Here is an 18,133-nt window from a genome sequence, read left to right as displayed (position 1 = left end):
AGACCAGAAGAGATGTGTAGTTCTTCAAGTTAGTTATGACAACACAAAGTTACAAGGAACACAAGGAGACAGTAAATGGCCCAATCAGAGGAAAAAAATAAATCTTCAGAAATTGACCCTAAAGAAACAGACACACTCAGTCGTGTCCGACTCTTTGAGACCCTGTGGACTGTAGCCCACCAGGCTCCTCCGTCCATGGGATTCTCTAGGCAAGAATACTGGAGTGGGTTGCCGTTTCCTTCTCCAGGGGATCTTCCTGACGCAGGGATCAAACCCAGGTCTCCTGCATTGCAGGCAGACGCTTTAACCTCTGAGCCACCAGGGAACTGTAGGTATCTTAATTATCTGACAAAAATTTAAAATAACCATCATAAAGATGTTCAATGAGCTAAAAAAAAAATGAGCTCATTTTTTTTGTTAATGATTCATGAACAAAATGAGAATTTCAGCAAGAGATGTGTGTGTGTGAAAGTCGCTCAGTCATGTGAGACTCTTTGCGATCTCATGGACTATACAGTCCTTGGAAGTGTCCAGGCCAGAATACTGGAGTGGGTAGCCTTTCCTTTTTCCAGGGGATCTTCCCAACCCAGGGATCGAACCCAGGTTTCTCACACTGCAGGCGGATTCTTTACCAGCTGAGGCACAAGGGATAGAAAATGTTAAAAAAAAAAATGTTGGAGCTGAAGAATACAATAATCTTACTGAAAATTCACTAGAAGGGTTCAACATCACACTTCATCAAGCAGAACATAGCCCCAGTGAAATAAAAGACAGGTCATTTGAAATTACCCAAGACAGAGAAGTAAAAAGAATGAAAAAGAGTAAAGAAAGTCTGAGGGACTTACGGGATATATCTAGTGGACCAATACTGTGGGAGTTCCAAAAGGAGAAGACAGAGAGAAAAAGGCAGAAAGCTTATTTAAGGAAATAATGGCCAAAATAAAAAACTGCTGTCAAGGAATAATATATCTGGTAAAAGACCACTTCAAAAATGAAGGAAAAATAAAGACTTTCCCAGAAAAAAGCCAAGGAGTTCACTACCACCAGATCTGACTTAAAAGAAATGCTCAAGGGAGTCCTCAAAGTTGAAATGAAAAGATGCTAAACAGCAATATGAAAACATGAAATTATAAAGCTCCCTTACTTGGTAAAGGAGAATATATAGGCTATATAGATGAATACAGAATATTGTGATACTATATTCTATATATAATATTGTGATACTTTAATAGTATGTAATCACTTTTAGTGCTGGCATAGAGTTTAAAAGACAAACGTATGTAAACTATGACTTAAAAATATGTTATTGGACAGACAATATAAAAAGATGTAATTTATAACATCAATAACATAAAATGGGAATGAGAAGTTAGAGTAGATATGCGTTTAGAAGTCAAGTTTAATTGATGTTCAATTAAATTATCAGCTTAAAATGCTTTGTTATATATGATGCTTTATGTAAGCCTTAGAAGGCAATGATAACCCACTCTTGTACTCTTGCCTGGAAAATCCCATGGACGGAGGAGCCTGGTGGGCTGCAGTCCATACGGTTTCGAAGAGTCGGACACGACTCAGCGACTTCACTTTCACTTTTCACTTTCATTCATTGGAGAAGGAAATGGCAACCCACTCCAGCATTCTTGCCTGGAGAATCCCAGGGATGGGGGAGCCTGGTGGGCTGCCATTTATGGGGTCGCACAGAGTCGGACATGACTGAAGCGACTTAGCAGCAGCAGCAGCAGCAGCATGGTAACCACAAAGAATATACTTACAGAAGATACACGAAAGGAAATGAAACAGAATCAAAGCTCATCATTATAAAAATTAACAAATTACAAAAGAAGATAGGAAGAGAGGAAAATAGGGACAAAAAGAGCTATAAGATAGACAGTAAACAAAATGGCAATAGTAAGTACTTTCTTATCAATAATAACTAAATGTAATTGAATTTACATTTATTTCTAAATCAAAAGACAAGGAGTAGCTTAAACAGATCTTTTTAAAAAGCAAAATTCAGCTGTACTATACTCAAATTTGTTAAAGTAGATCTCATGTTATATGATTTTTTTCACAAAAAAAATGCAGATAGTCTTTTTATACAATTAAACACCTTTTTATGGTGAAATTCTCTTAATAAACTAGGAATAACTGAGAACTTTCTTACTCTGTTAATTGTCTCCCTGAATCTTGAAACAATCATCACACTTAATAGTGGAATTTATAAGAATTCTTTTTAAAACCAAGAAGAAGACATTTATGCCTACTGTGACTGTTCATCTTAAACATTGTGCTGGAGGGCACAGGCAACACATTAAGAAAAAGAAATGGAAGTTTAAAGTATTAGAAATGAAGAAAAAAAAACTTTATTAGTTCCAAATACTATAAAACAAATTAATAGTAGATTTTATCTAGATTCATTTCAGTTCAGTTCAGTTGCTCAGTAGTGTCTTGACTCTTTGAGACCCCATGGTTGCTAGATATAAAATCAATATATGCTAAGATGATGCAATTTCTATTTACCAATATTCAACAAAATATGCTATTTTAAAAAAGAAATATTTTAAGTTATAGCAGGAATTATATGTATCCAGAAAGAGAAGATGGAACCCAAATTCAGGGATGTTAAAAGGTAAAAAGAGGATGTCTTAAAATCACTGTATGCCTTTTGGAAATACACACATTTGTTTAAAAATATAAAGAAATTTCAGGGAATTAGAAACACCAAAGATGTTCAGGATAATTTTTATTTCTGGTGAGACAGATGAAATAAGATCATGACCTTCAATGCTGCTGGTAATATATTGCCTTTGTTGAGTAATTGATAAAGGGATATTTGTTTTGAATATTTGAAATATTTCATAAAAAATGAAAAAAGAAACCTATTGTTGTGATTATCCCAGGAAAAGACACTGGGAGTGGAACAGATCTTTGTAGCAAGATAATAAGTTTGTGGGAGTATGAGCAGAGGAAAAATCAGAGAAGGAAAAGCTGGCAGAGTACAGTAAAGCAGAAAGGAAGGGGAAATTTTCAATTAGAAAAAGAGAAGCATTGGTTGACAATGTCAGATGCCATAGAGGAGCGGAAAATAGGATAACTGAGAAGAGACTGTTGAAGTTTTAAAGAAGGCTTTATACTAGCAGGACTCTTGATAGCAAGTAATAGAAACTGAACTCTAACATTGGTGGGGGCATGGGGACAGGGAAGCTTACAAAATCAAAGGATGGACTTGGGAAGAATAACTAAGGAACCAGATACTGATGTCTTTAAGGTTTTCTCTTTATCTCATTGTCTGCCTCTCAGACCAGCATTCTCCATGTGGCCCTGGCCATGGGTACTATCTCCGTGGTAACATCCTTAGAGCCTAGACCCAAAGGAAGAAAAGAGATTTTTATTTCTCATGTTTGTCTTCCCTTGATTTAAACAATTTATAAATTTCTGAGAATACCAGAAATACTTTGTTTATTGTATATTTTTAGCTAGGATATAGATTCATTTCATTATATGCATATTTTTCATCTACATGAATAATTGACAGGAAGTTTGAAAGTTATACAGAATACAAAGCAGTTTTGTTGGGCAGAACCAATATACACATTGCAGTCCATCTAATGTTCCTGACTCACCCGTTTCATTGCCAGTCATTGTGGCACTCAAAAATGCCCAGTTTGAAAAAAATATATCTAAGTAGTAGGTACTCTTTGAGAACCACTGATTCAGAAGGAAAGCAGAGAAACCAGCCTAATTAATGAAAATGAAAAGGACTCCGAACTACCCTCTTCCTAAATATCTGTATAAATCATAACATTTCACTTAGCACAACTGACTTGAGTCAGGTAAATTATTGAGTGACTACTCTGTTAGGTCAAGCCCTCCTACTTGAAAGAATATGATGAACAGAAGATAATTCTAAATAGAAAAATGAAATGAAAAATGGTGGGAGAAGTTCCTATGTGAAATTTTTGTGTTAAAGTTTATTAAGTAAAACCAGTAAGAAATATACTGTGCAATTTAGTCTAAGTCCATGATTTGTAAATCTCTTTTTTCTCCTTTAAAAGAAATTTCTACTCTATGTCATGAAAGGTTTTTTTCTTACCCTTTTAATATATATTTTCACATATATTAATTTTTAATGAAAAAAATTCCATTTTAAGTGATATCAATAATCTTTTATAGTGTTAGATCCAGAGATGACAAAAACCATTCTTACAAAGAAATATCCTGTTTTTACTCTATAGAATCTTGTGATGCTTGCACCGGAAATACAAAAAAGCATTATTAACTTGTTTCCCTTGAGAATTTTAGTAGGGCATACTTATAAATGTAATCACAATCAAATGAAAACTTAGTACTGCTGCTGTTGAGTTTGTAATAAGTTGTAGTGTGTTTTAACTATCCCAACTGACTTTAATCCAAGTAATTTGTTTGCAGAGCTTAGATGTAGTACAACTCAGGAAAGACATGTGGTAACTATTGACCCTATCAGTAAAAAGTTTCATTTTCTAAGTAGTAAGATTTTGTTCATATTTAGTATATATTTAAGAAATATATAACATATTACTCATTTCAATATATAAATGTGGAGCTAGGAATGATGATCTTTGGCTTTATTACCCAGAAAGCTGGTAATATTTCATTTAGATTAGTGTGATAATGCATGATTCATACAAACTGAGTCCTGTATAATTTAAATAAACATAATGTTCATTTACATGCATTTTAGAAGCTTATGAATATCTTATAAAATATGAATTCCAGAAATATATCATAGTCTATTATAAATTTTTAGAAGTTGAAAATTTTTTTAAGAAATACTAATACCTTTCTTCTGAAGTCTATGTAAGAATTAAATATTATGAGTAATTTTTAATTATTTAGGCTATGACTTCCATTTACTAACAATACTATATATATGGGCATTAGTTTTCTCAGACCAGTCCACGAAGGCTTTTTTGTGCAATAAAACGCAGTACATTAAAAAGCAATATCATTCCACTAGGATGGAAAAAGCAGTCAAATAAAAGTATTGAAATCTATTGCTTAGGAAAACCATATTGAATTGGGGAAAATGAGGCAGACTTCATGAGACTTCTGCAGATATTCTAGAGTTTGGTAGCCTCTGTTCCTGATAAGTCAATCACTATTTGTAACTTCACTTGAAATTTTATGGCTGTTCTTTATGTAAATACAGATAAATTATTACTATCACCCTGAAACATCAACTATTATTTTTGGTGATTTGGCATATTTATTTCTTTTTTCTCTTTTCTTCATTGTTTTAGTGGTTCGGTTTGGGTGAACTAAACCCCAACTTTTGCTCCAGCCCCTATACAACCTAAGTAACTGAAAAAAAGCGTTGATAAAAGGGGTAGAGGAAAAATAGAATTTAAGAAGATATATGTATATATTATAGTACCTGTGAGGAATAAGTATTCCTGTGTTGAATTATCTGAGTTTAAGCAGAAGAAAGCAGGAGAAGGGGAATGAAAAAGAGGGATTGAGAAAGACATTGTTCAGTTTCTCTTTTGGCATATCAGATGGTACTGCCAATTTTCTCTCATTCCCATTAGGGAAGGAAATCAGAATGGGAACGCATTGCAACTTGATCTCAGTAAGTATGCCATGTGTAGATCAGATATATATGGAGGACTGAAACTGAACTTATAATATTACCATATGAACACTGAGAAATTTTTATGCTAGTATGTCATGAATTATTTGGGATATACTTTTGGTTCCAAATATCTGTCTCCCTAATGGTAAAAACTCTACCTGCCAGTGCAGGAATGCCAGAGACACAGCTTTGATCCCTGGGTCAGGAATATCCCTTGAAGTAGGAAATGGCAACCCACTCCAGTATTCTTGCCTAGAAAATTCCATGGACAGATGAGCCTGGCGGGCTACAGTTCTTGGGGTAGCAGAGAGTCGGACATGGCTGAGCAACTGAGCACACGCGCACATGTAAGTTTTCAGGGCACTTTTGTTTTAGTAACTACGATAGATGATTTGAAATAATAGCAGAGCTGCTGCTGCTGCTGCTAAGTCGCTTCAGTCGTGCCCACCAGGCTCCCGTCCCTGGGATTCTCCAGGCAAGAACACTGGAGTGGGTTGCCATTTTCTTCTCCAGTGCATGAAAGTGAAGTGAAAGTGAGGTCGCTCAGTCGTGTCTAACTCTAGACTGTAGCCTACCAGGCTTTTCCGTCCATGGGATTTTCCAGGCAAGAGTACTGGAGTGGGATGCCATCACCTTCTAATAGCAAAGCTACAGTTGAACAATTCTTGCTATCAGTTCAGTTCAGTTCAATTCAGTCGCTCAATCGTGTCCGACTCTTTGCGACCCCATGAATCACAGCACGCCAGGCCTCCCTGTCCATCACCAACTCCCGGATCACTCAGATTCACGTCCATCAAGTCAGTGAGGCCATCCAGCCATCTCATCCTCTGTCGTACCCTTCTCCTCCTGCCCCCAATCCCTCCCAGCATCAGAGTCTTTTCCAATGAGTCAACTCTTCACATGAGGTGGCCAAAGTAAAGTAAACCAAATATTGATTGTTTTTCCATGAATACTTAAAATTTAGTTGTATTAGTTACTTTTTCGAGTTTCATATATAATATTTTTTTGCTGATTCTTTTTCTAAAGCTGTGGAAACAGAAGTTTTAAGTAATGAGGTTTAACTTCAGTCTAGTTAAAATCCATTAAATTTGTTATTCAGATTATTTTGAAAACACTATATTGCTAGTATCACATAGGTTAATAATTATTGTAAATGCCTGTAATGTCAAAACTATTAATACAAATTCAAAGATATATGTTAAATATTTTTAGTATTGGGGTTATTTTAAAAAATAAACATATTAGTAAGCTGTTTAAAGAATTTGACATTTGAAATAATAGTTTTGAGTTGAAAATAGATTTGAAAATAGTTGAAAATAGATTTGAAAATAGTTGATTTTCATTTTGAGAAATAATATTCAGGTGTGTTTACAATATAATTATTGGACATCATCTGGAACTTACAAAGCATAAGAGCATTGAATTCATTTTACTCCTGTAAATGTTACTGAGAATAGCATATCTCTTATCCATCTTCAGATATCCATATTTCTTTGATAGAATTTAGTTTGAGCACAAGACACATTGGCATTTTCAGTACTATAAAAAACTGCTTTGTTAATTGCAAGCCATATTTAGTATGACCTTATAACAAAGTAGCACCTCAAGTGTCATGCTTTGTCTTTAACGTGCACACTGGAGCTGGGTTCGTCTGTACTAGACAACTGCACTTCATGAAAAGAGATTTTTTCTTGATAGGCAATTAGCAGTAATTAGGAAGATTCAATTCAATAAGATGTCAACATGAGATTGTTTAAAAAAGTTGAATGTCAGTGACTTAAAAAGAAAGTTCTTCTGACACATAGGTATGGCATGTGAAACATGAAATGTTAATTTAACTTTTCTGCTTATTATTCATGCACAATATTATTTTGTCATTCAGACTCTACACTAACAGAGTGTAAAGGGTGTTAAAATAGTGCTGCTAGAATAAAGAGAGGATTAATCTACCATTGGGTAATTAGCCAAAGGGTACTTAATGGTCTCTAAAGGCTACTGAAGTCTAACTACCAGCAAAAGCATTGGTAAAAAGTCCTCTATATTACCTTCATTTGCTTGACATTTGGTGAAACATACTGTAGGCTTTTAATAATTAAACTTGTCAGAAAATAGTTTGTAAATGAGTGATGTTGTAACTAAATGTATTTTTCAAAAGAATATTTTGTTACAGAAATAAATCCACCTGAGAGCTTTGTTTTTTGTTTTTGTTTTTTTTTTGGTTGGTAGTTTTTAGTGTTTAATTCTTTTTCTTGAAGTTCTCAAGCATCATAACAAAGGAAAATCCATGTTTTAAGTTAAAACACTTGTTACTAACTTGAAAGAGTTATTAATCTGAACTATTTATCTTTCTAGATAAGTACTTGTATGGAAAATATTTTGCTAGTGACCTAGAAACTCATGTAGTGTTCTTTGTAACTCATATAATGTTTTAATTAAGTGACTGTGCTTTTAGTTTTATACATGAATGACATGCAGAATTTTATTTCTTTCAGTTTTATTATTTACAAAAGAAAAATATTCCCAATGAAAGAATATTAACACTATCCACAGGAGGGAGAAATATCATAAGATTGTGGTGACTTTCTAAGACAGTCTGGCCCATAAAATTTACATGGATATTTTGCAACTAGAATTTTCCCTTCAGTATCTTTTGCTTTAGTTCTGGTAACAAAATCCTTGTTATAATTTGTTAAGATCATAATATAGGATTTTAAAATTTCTGCCTGTACTTAAGTGTGAGCCAGAAAAATCTGATTGTGATATATAAATGAACTTATGTATTCAATGTGAAATAATTTCATTCAATATTCTCAGCCCTATGCAAAATTCAAGATTAACGATTTTGGTGAAGTAATTGGAAACAGACCATTCCGATTTAATAATTGCTTACCCTACTTGGATCATCAAGGCATTTGAGTTTTAAAAGAAGCAAAAAAAAAAAAAAAATAGACTCCCCTATTATTATAAATGGGAACTAACCCTCACTTACTCTGGTTATTTATTGACCTTTTCTAACATCTAATGTCTCACCTTTGTCCCAGCATGGACTGGAAAGAATCCTTCTGACACCAGCTATTTCCTTCACATGCTTCCCAGACTTCCTGCTCCTGTGACCCTGACATTCACCCTCATGAATGGGTTGGGTTTTCTAGCATTTCCATGTGTCTGATTTTCAGAGACCACTACCCCAACCAAAATGATTTTCAAATGTTTAAATGCTTCATTATTTTAAGTTTCTAATCCAGTGGTGAAAAATATATGTGGAGAACTGAATAATGCTTTTCAATACTGTAGGGTTGTTACTATCCGGAAAAAAAAAAAGTCAGAATCAGCCTAAAAAAAGAAATGAAGGAGCTGTACCATATCCTGTTCCTTTACTCTACTGCTCCTCAACTAGTTAAATACTCAAAATGCATTATCTTTACACAGCTAGTATCATGTTGAATATTTTATTCTTTGGAGATAGCAAGATAAGAGTATTTAAAAATATATTGTTTTGAGGACTGATTAGGGAAATGATTCTTTCTGATTTGATTTTTTTCTAAAACCCTTTTTCTCTTTACACTTTAGCTATATTTTCCATGGGTCCTGTTTTATTTTTTTCTGATAATTCATTCTTGAACTTTAAAATGTTTATTGAGGCTCCCTGTTGGAGAAGAGACTCTCCATCTCATCAACTTCCCAGAGTTTACTCAGCAGTGGTCTGGCAGATGTCTTCTCTAGAGTAAAAGTTGGAAAGCAGGATGGTTATAGATCTAGCTATGGCCTTTAATGTTACACCTATCTTCCAGGAAACATTTGACAAAACAAATCAAGAGATATACATGGAAGGAAACTGGCTGTAACTTACGTTTACCAGACAGGATTTGAAGACAGCAGCAGTTCCCTTAGCTCCCCGATTTGTTTCTCCATATTACTTACTGTAGTCTGTTGTGATATATTTCTCAGTTATAGATTGATAACTATCTAAAGGCAAAGATTATAACTTTTTAATTTATTATCGAAAATACAAAGCTAATAACAGTGCCTACTACATAACATGTATAAAAAGAATGAATCATAGATATTTAATCAGGTCCTGAATCTAGATATTATCTAGCAAAACCTTTCAAAAATAGCAAGTTGGGGCCCCAAATAAAAGGCATGAATGAACTCACATGTAAGAGAATAAAGGAGAGTATATCTGGAGAGCCTTATCTACCCTGTTCATGGGATTACTGTTGAGAGCAGCAAAAGAAAACAAGCCACTTTTTGCTTGGCAGTTAAGCTACAAAATGCAGATCTAGAATAGGCAATTTATATTTCTGTCTGAGAAACTGGGACAATTTTTGGAGCAATTAAAAAAATAAACACAAAATTATAGATGAGGAAAAGAAAAAACAGTGAGGGTATTATATAAACTATCAATATACAATGTAGGTTCAGGACTCTTGTTTAAGGGAAGGTAGGGTGGCAATAAGGGAAAAAGGAATCAGTTCAAGAAAAGGACTGCTTTTTAAAAAAATGGGATTCATACTAATTTTCCATGCTATGTAACAAATTACCATGAATTTAGCAGCTTAGAAACAATATACACTCAGTTGCCATGGTCAGGAATCTGGCACAGGTTAGTTGATCATCTGCTCAGAGTATCACAAACCTGATTCATTGTGTCAGCCAGGCTGCTTTTCTTTCTGGAAAATTTTAGCTCCTTCTGGTTGTAGGACTGACGTCCCTATTTTCTTGATTGAGGACCCATTTCATCACCAGCCACCTTCCTTAGGTCCTTACCTTATAGGCCCCTCTGTAGTCCTCTCAAAACATGGTGACTTACTTCTTGAAGGCCATCAGGAGATTCTCTCTGACCTTTTTTTTAAAGGTCTCACCTGGTTATTCAGGACCAGTCAAGATAATCTTGCTTTTGATTAACTCAAAGTCATGTGACTAGGGACCATAATTTACATCTACAGAAACCTTTTGCATATAACATAATGCAAATAGTGTAATCCTGGAAGTGATAGTCTCTCATATTCACAGGTACAACTCACAAAAATATGAGTGGGCCATTTGGGGGTCATCCAAGAATTCTCTCAGGATTCTACCACACTGCTCATTACTGAATAATGAATTCTCTAATATATTCATGATTCTTCTTACGGTTGTTTAGAGAGTTCTTTCCTTTTTAAAGACTTACGTATCTTCAGTATTATATTTAAATAAATAACTAATAACTAGTGTCTCATTTTGAACTTTTATAGTATTAAGTTCTATTTTATAACCTTTGGTTAATATACTTGACTACACATAAATCAGTACAAATCTCAGATTTATTTTCATTGATGTCAACTTAAATTGATATGAACTTTAAAAAAAATTGTAGAGGAATTGCACTGCTGAAGAAATAAAAAGTCAGAATAATGCATCTGCTTTCAATTGGCTTGTATCCTAGTAAGGAATCTTAAATTAGGAAAAAATAACACTTCAGTTCAGTACCATTCAGTCACTCAGTCGTGTCCAACTCTTTGCGACCCCATGGACTGCAGCACGCCAGGCCTCCCTGTCCATCACCAGCTCCTGGAGTTTACTCAAATTCATGTCCATTGAGTCAGTGATGCCATCCAACCATCTCATCCTCTGTCATCCCCCTTCTCCTGCCTTCAATCTTTCCCAGCATCAGGGTCTTTTTCCAGTGAGTCAGCTCTTCGCATCAGGTGGCCAAAGAATTGGAGTTTCAGCTTCAACATCAGTCCTTCCAGTGAACACTCAGGACTGATCTCCTTTAGGATGGACTGGTTGGATGTCCTTGCAGTCCAAGGGACTCTCAAGAGTCTTCTCCAACACCACAGTTCAAAAGCATCAATTCTTCGGTGCTCAGGATTCTTTATAGTCCCAACTCTCACATCCATACATGACTACTGGAAAAACCATAGCTTTGACTAGACAGACCTTTGTTGGCAAAGTAATGTCTCTGCTTTTTAATATGCTGTCTATGTTGGTCATAACTTTCCTTCCAAGGAGTAAACGTCTTTTAATTTACTTAAGACAAAAAAAAGTTTCTTCTATGAGAGGAATTATAGAATTATTTGACATGTGTATGTGTTTGTATATGTAAATGTATATAGCAAAATGTTATTAACTCAAGTTCTCAGCCTTTAGGACACATAGACTGTGCAATAGCATTTTCCACAAGATAATAGTGCTAACAATAAAACTATAAATGTAAAATTTACCAAGTGAGCAAAAACAAGACTGGGAGCTGACTGTGGCTCAGATCATGAACTTGTTATTGCAAACTTCAGACTTATTGAAGAAAGTAGGGAAAACCACTAGACCATTCAGGTATGACCTCAATCAAATCCCTTGCAATTACACAGTGGAAGTGACAAACAGATTCAAGGGATTAGATCTGATAGAACGGTGGATGGAGGTTTGTGACACTGTACAGGAAGCAGTGCTCAAAGCATCCCCAAGACAAAGAAATGCAAGAAGGCAAAATGGCTGTCTGAGGAGGCCTTACAAATAGCTGAGAAAAGAAGAGAAGTGAAAGGCAAAGGTGAAAAGGAATAATATACCTATTTGAATGCAGAGTTCCAAAGAATAGCAAGAGATAAGGAAGCCTTCCTCAGTGATCAATGCAAAGAAATAGAAGAAAACAATAGAATGGGAAAGATGATATCTTTTCAAGAAAATTAGAGATACAAAGGGAACATTTCATGCAAAGATGGGCACAATAAAGGACAGAAATGGTAGGGACCTAACAGAAGCAGAAGATATTCAGAAGAGGTGCCAAGAATACTCAGAAGAACTATTCAAAAAAGATTTTCATGACCCAGATAACCACGATGGTATGATCACTCACCTAGCACCAGACATCCTGGAATGTGAAGTCAAGTGGGCCTTAGGAAGCATCACTACGAACAAAGCTAGTGGAGGTGATGGGAATTCCAGATCCTGAAAGAAAATTTGGAAAACTCAGCAGTGGCCACAGGACTGGAAAAGGTCAGTTTTCATTCCAATCCCAAAGAAAGGCAATGCAGAAGAATGTTCAAATTACCTCACAACTGCACTTATCTCACACACTAGTAAAGTAATGCTCAAAATTCTCCAAGCCAAGCATCCACAGTACATGAACCGTGAACTTCCAGATGTTCAAGCTGGTTTTAAGAAAAGGCAGAGGAATCAGAGATCAAATTGCACATCCACTAGATCATGGAAAAAGCAAGAGAGTTCCAGAAAAACATCTATTTCTGTTTTATTGACTACGCCAAAGCCTTTGACTTTGTGGATCACAACAAACTGTGGAAAATCTTCAAGAGATGGGCATACCAGACCACCTTACCTGCATCCTGAGAAACCTATATGCAGGTCAAGAAGCAACAGTTAGAACTGGACATGGAACAACAGACTGGTTCCAAATCAGGAAAGGAGTACGTCGAGGCTGTATATTGTCACCCTGTTTATTTAACTTATAGGCAGAGTACATCATGTGAGATGCACTGCTGGATAAACCACAAGCTAGAATCAAGGTTGCCAGGAGAAATATCAATAACCTCAGATATGCAGATGACACCACCCTTATAGCAGAAAGTGAAGAACTAAAAGCCTTTTGATTAAAGTGAAGGAGGAGAACGAAGAAGTTGGCTTAAAGCTCAACATTCAGAAATCTAAGATCATGGCATCCAGTCCCATCACATAATGGCAAATAGTTGGGGAAACAATGGAAGCAGTGAAAGACTATTTTTGGGGTGTTCCAGAATCACTGCAGATGATGACTGCAGCCATGAAATTAAAACATGCTTGCTCCTTGAAGGAAAAGCTATGACCAACCTAGACAGCATATTAAAAAGCAGAGACATTACTTTGCCAACAAGGGTCCATCTAGTCAAAGCTATGGTTTTTCCAGTAGTCATGTATGGATGTGAGAGTTGGACTATAAAGAAAGCTGAGTGCTGAAAAATTTATGCTTTTGAACTGTGGTGTTAGAGAAGACTCTTGAGAGTCCCTTGCACTGCAAAGAGAAACAACCAGTCCATCCTAAAGGAAATCAGTCCTGAATATTCATTGGAAGCACTGATACTGAAGCTGAAACTCCAATACTTTGGCCACCTGATGTGAAGAACTGACTCATTAGAAAAGATCCTGATGCTGGAAAAAATTGAAGGTGGGAGGAGAAGGGGATGACATAGGATGAGATGGTTGGATGGCATCACCGACTCGATGGACTTGAGTTTGAGTAAGCTCCGGGAGTTGGTGATGGACGGGGAAGCCTGACATGCTGCAGTCCATGAGGTTGCGGAGAGTCAGACATGCCAGAGCAACTGAACTGAACTGATCATAGATTAAAAAAAATAAAATCTGCCTTCAAAATTACTTTTACTAGGTAAGCAAGCATCACCTGTTTTTAAGTAGGGAAACAAAATCCAGTGCCTGCTGAGTGTCACTCAGTAAGTGTCACCAATGTCACTGGTAAGCAGTATATCCCAAATTAGAGTCGAGAAATTGTAACTCTTCCATGGTTTTAGTAGTATTTATGAGTTTAATGTGATATGACTTTATTTTAAAATCTTGATTTGAGGTGGAAAGGTAATAATATAGAAATAAGAATCATGCTTCTGATAAGAAAAATAGTGATTTTAAGAGTTATTTTAATTTATTGGTAGATTTTACAGCACAATCACTTTCTAACAAGGTCACCACAAAAGTCTCACATTCCAAACCAAGTATAAATAAAAGAAAGTCATTCCTTATGCTTCTCGACTCTATAAAATTTCTCAAATAAGGAACAGAATTCTTAAACTGAGAATAGTCATTATTACTTTTCCAAAATGCTAGTGGATAATCAAAGGATTCCAAGCTGATAGAATACATGATTTGTGTATTTCCTCTATTTCAACAGGTGCCGTGTATCATTTCTAGGCATATATAATTAATATTGAAAATATGTTCTAAAGATGGTAGATTTAAAATAGTTTAATGAAAGCAAGATTTATATTTTAATAACAGGTCATTTGTTTTATTGTCTCCCTAATTTCAGTGTTTCTTTGTTTACACCATTAAATTGAAGTTAAAACATATATATACATATCTTTTAAAGAACACCCATGGTGGATTCATGTCAATGTATGGCAAAACCAATACAGAATTGTAAAGTAAAATAAAAAATAAATAAATTTTTTAAAAAAAGAAAGAAATATATTTATTGCCTTAGTGTTTGCTCAACAAAGGATTTATTTATGAAGTCAGGATTTGCCACTGTGGAAAGAATGTATATAATTGCATACAAGTTTAACAAATAAGAGAAGCCACCAGGAAGAAAATTGATTCGTCAAAATTTAGTCTTCTGTGTTGCTTGAAATTCCACCTGGGATTGTAGCCATGAGTTATATATTACCAAATGAAACTCTCAAAAATTCTAATTTAGATGCAAAGCATTAACTTTAGGATTGATAAATGTTCTGCTGCATACTATTTACTGTGGCTCAACAGTAAAGAATCCGCCTGCCAGTGCAGGAGACGCAGGTTCTATCCCTGGGTGGCAAAGATCCCCTGGAGATGGAAATGGCAACCCACTCCAGTATTCTTGCTTGAAGAATCTCATGGACAGAGGAGCCTAGTGGGCTACAGTCCAGGGCATCACAGAGTCAGACATGATTGAGCAACTTGGCAGCCAGTATTCTTGCCTGGAGAATTCCATGGAAAAAGGAGCCTGGCAGGCTATAATATAGTCCATGGGTTCTCAAAGAGTCAGACACGAATTAGTGACTAAACAACAACAAATAATATTACATTGCTAATAAAAATGTATTTTAATTTATATAGTAATAAAATAATAGTATTGTATAGCACATAGAACTCTGCTCAATGTTATGTAACAGGCTAGATGGGAGTGGGGTTTGGCGGAGAATGGATACACATATATGTATGGCTGAGTCCCTTCGCTGTTCACCTGAAACTATCACAGCATTGTTAATCAGCTGTACCCCAATACAAAATAAAAAGTTCAGAAGAAAAAAATAGAAAGATTATAAATAAAAGATGAAGTCAATATGTACCTTTATACTACCATCTGTGTTACAAAAAGGTAGGCTTGAATTTTTGAAATCTTTCTTCTGGTTCTTAGTCTATAGAAGGCATAGCTTTTAGATACCATGTTGGGGTTGGGGGTGGATACATAGGTGAACAAACGCATAGTCTTTTCTCAAGGCTTTACTCAGGTTCGTGGTTTGAGGAACAGGCACATGCTTTTGAGCTAAGAAAATGAAGAAGCTACTTGATTGAAAAAAAAAGAGAAGAAAACTGCAGAGAAGGCTTCAGAAAGGAGGAAATACTTTACACATGAGAGAGATTTCAGCAGAGGAAATACCATGTGTAGAGTCATCAAAGTAGAAATGGCTGAAAGGTTTGGGGAAGAGCAGGTGAGTTTGACTGCAAGTGATATCTGACTGAAACACAATTTGAAGCTAAATCTGACAGAGCTTTATAATAACCACAAATATCTGAGCTTTAGTCTTTTGTGCTGAGGAACGTCTGAAGAATTTTGAATAAGAGAATCACAGGTCAGTGTTGTTTTGGGAAGCTGCATAAAAGATGGTCTGAACATAGAGAAAGGTCGCCTGTGAGGCTATTGCAATGGTCTTAGTGGGATAATAAGTCTTTGTCATTAAGAAAGTTGCAGAAGGAAATGAGTATGATAAACATTACATCATTTATAGAACCTGCCAACTGATTGGACACAGAGCATTAATGAACATGATAACCAGGAAGATTTTCAGATTTAGGGAAATTATGAGTTCGCTTTTAGATGTTAAGTAGTTGTTACCTTTGGGACAATCAAGTAAATATTTCCTGAAAATCTAAAAAAACAACCTTTTAGATCATAGGTTGAAATACAGCCAAAGAAACAAGTTTTTATCATCCGAACATACTTCTTACTTCACAAAAACATAGTTTAATCTCAAATATATCAAGCACTAGTTCTAAATTCATGATCTGAAATATCCATATTTTACAGTATACACATGAACACACACATACATATGAAATTATAGATTTATTGGTATTCTTTTAGAGATTGTGTTTAAACATACTGTTAATGCTTAAATAACTTATGTCCCATATATATATGACTATATATATATATGACTGTATGTGTTAGCAGATCTTTTACTGTTTTAATTAGAATTCTTAACAAAGAAAGATTTTTTCCCCCTCTGAGAGATTTAAGCAATTTTGTCTAATTGTTCCTTATGTTAAACTACCATATTATAAGCTTCTTTGGAATAATAAAATAGTAGTGCAGTTATCCTTTTAAGGATCTCTAGGTTGTTATGCCATTACAGCTTGGTGGCATTCTGCTGACTACAGATTGGTGAATGAGAGGGGATAACATTAAGATGGTTTCTTTTACACTGTTTCATAAAAGCATTACCAGTATGTCATTTAGTAAAATGTTTATGTTATTAAAAATTTGAATGTAAGGAGTTCAATATAATCTACCTCAACATTACAAAGAGGATTGTCAACTATCAATCAAGTGCGTAAAACTGAGCGAATTCATTTGTATGCTATTTATTTGAACTAAATCTCTAATAAGCCTCTTCTGCTAATTGGACTTAACATTTATGTTGCTAAATGAGAAGCATTTTGGCTGCTGTATAGGGTGGTAAGACTTACCCAATGGAATAAACAACTAACATCTGTTATCCTGTCCTGCTCCAGCTTGGCTTTTACAAGTTAAGGATATCAGCCCTGAAGACAAGGTTATCAAATATGTGAATCTCTGGCACACTCGCATTTATATGAAGGCAAAGAAATAGCACATCATGAGTAAAGACCAGCTAACCAAAAGATACTGAGTACAGCTAGTTTATTTTCTTTTAACCTTTAAAAGCCTTACAACCTTGAGCAAAAACTAGTGGAAATTAAAATTTTTCTAAAATAACCTTTTATAGTTAGTGTCACTTTTTTGGTTAGCATTTTCCTACCTGTACAAATTGATGCTGATAGTTGTTCAGTTCAGTTCAGTTCAGTTGCTCAGTCATATCTGACCCTTTGCGACCCCATGAACCACAGCACGCCAGGCCTCCCTGTCCATCACCAACTCCTGGAGTTTACCCAGACTCATGTCCATTGAGTCCGTGATGCCATCTAACCATTTCATCCTCTGTTGTCCCCTTCTCCTGCCTTCAGTCTTTCCCAACATCAAGGTCTTTTCAAATGAGTCAGCTCCTCGCATCAGGTGGCCAAAGAATTGGAGTTTCAGCTTCAACATCAGTCCTTCCAGTGAACACCCAGGACTGATCTTCTTTAGGATGGACTGGTTGGATCTCCTTGCAGTCCAAGGGACTCTCAGGAGTCTTCTGCAACAGCACAGTTCAAAAGCATCAATTCTTTGGCGCTCAGCTTTCTTCATAGTCCAGCTCTCACATCCATACATGACCACTGGAAAAACCATAGCCTTGACGAGACGGACCTTTGTTGACATGATAGTTGTTAGGTTAACTGTAATTGCTTTTATAACAAATTTATACTTATTTTCTTTAA

The 18,133-nt window shown here is 35.4% G+C and overlaps 1 protein-coding gene across 3 annotated transcripts in view; it reads left to right on the top strand.

Annotated features, from left to right (window-relative positions):
• Positions 1–18,133, top strand: part of CNTLN (centlein) — a 360,480-nt gene that overhangs the window by 294,189 nt on the left and 48,158 nt on the right. The gene's annotated exons all lie outside the window — the stretch shown is intronic.

The sequence above is a fragment of the Oryx dammah genome, unplaced genomic scaffold (assembly GCF_014754425.2).
Source record: "Oryx dammah isolate SB20612 unplaced genomic scaffold, SCBI_Odam_1.1 HiC_scaffold_1, whole genome shotgun sequence".
In the NCBI taxonomy this organism is placed as follows: Eukaryota; Metazoa; Chordata; class Mammalia; order Artiodactyla; family Bovidae; genus Oryx; species Oryx dammah.
Note: the sequence above shows the minus strand (reverse complement) of the source record. Positions and strands in the feature narration are given on the sequence as shown.